Source organism: Gossypium hirsutum, chromosome A11 (assembly GCF_007990345.1).
Source record: "Gossypium hirsutum isolate 1008001.06 chromosome A11, Gossypium_hirsutum_v2.1, whole genome shotgun sequence".
Lineage (NCBI taxonomy): Eukaryota > Viridiplantae > Streptophyta > Magnoliopsida > Malvales > Malvaceae > Gossypium > Gossypium hirsutum.
Window position 1 is genome coordinate 22,698,023 of NC_053434.1, and position 1,666 is coordinate 22,699,688.

Sequence of the window (1,666 nt, forward strand, 5' to 3'; positions counted from 1 at the left end):
CAAAACTAACAATTAAACTTTACAAACAAGTCATTTTTCATTTATAAGCTTAAAAACTAACATTTTAACACAAAAATTTCAAACATTCATCAATGGTAATATTTTAAAACTTTAACAGTTTTGAGAAATAAAGTACGAGTTAGCTAAATTGAGCTCCCACTATCTCAAAAACATAAAAATTATAAGAAACGAACTTAGAAAACATACCAAATGAGACTCAAAATGTTGAAATGTTTGTAACCTTTTACTTTTCTTTTTCTCCTGGCCAAGTGGAGAAGATGATGAATGTGTCATCTTCTTTTATTTCTTTATGTTTTATATTATAATTATAAGTTAATAAAGTTAAGTGTAATTTGAAGACCATAATTTTAATATGTAACTTTTAAACCTTAATCTTATTGTTTTTAATTAGATCATTATTAATTGAAGTTTAGTTACTTGAGTATATACATATATTTGGCTCATTCTTCTTTTTTAATAATTAAATCCCAATTAGCCTTAATTGTATTAGGTCACTTTTAATTTGGGCTAACCTTTTATGATGTTAAAAAATAACATTTAATTATTCTTATTCAAAAAAAAAAATTATAGTGCATGGTTACTAAAAATAAAGTATTCACTTTACCTAATATAACTAAATAAAGGATCTTCCATTCTTTTCCAACATAATTGTCATTTGAATCAGCATTTTCATTTTAAAAAATCATTACTTTAATACTTTATTTTTTTAAAATATTTCTAGCTTATCAATGTTAATAATCTCTATTGATTGAAAATGCTTAAGTGCTGAAAGCTCTTTATAGCTGATATATAACTATATTGTTAATAATTAATTATTATTAATATATTAAATTCAACTTTAACTCAATTGTATAGCTCAAACGATTTTATTGATTATTAATAATTAATATTAATTTTATTTTTTTAGAAAAATTAATTAATGTCATTTATTCTTAATACTTTAAATCAATAAATGAATAAAAAATTTATTATATAAAAAATTCATTTCATTTTACTATGAATTAGTATAGTATAAATATTGTAGATTAAAGTAGTAGATTTGAAAAGTGAATTTTGTATTTATACTTATAACATAAAGGGTTTATCATAAAGATAAACCACAATTTATTTAAATATTAGGGTGTGATGCAAGATTCAACCAAATTAATTGAATAAATCAAAACTGAAGCCATGTATGTGGCTTCAGACCAAAATTAAACAGACTTTTACTCTCTCCATACTGCATATAGGCAGGAAGTGGAACTAATTTTGTTTTTTATTGAATAAATTTTAGTAAAGTCAACAAATCTTTGGTGACACGCAATCCTTTAATACAGACCTAGGTTCATCACTTTCTATTGCTTAACACCATTTTTTTTATGGACTCCAAGTCTGAAATTTAAATACGCATCATCACTTTTTGGATAATGATGACTTAGACTTGAATAAAAGAAGAGAAAATCCATGATTAAACCTAAACATCATGATTTTAAAACTAAATTACAAAGATTTATATGTATGCATGTCCCTATATTCATTATTTGCAATAATAAGATAGCAGACCTACACTCCCATTCACATTTCTACACAGCTCAACCTATTCCTTCTCTTACTCTTAAATTGCTACCCTTTAAACTTCATTCCTTTTTTAATTAAATATTTACCT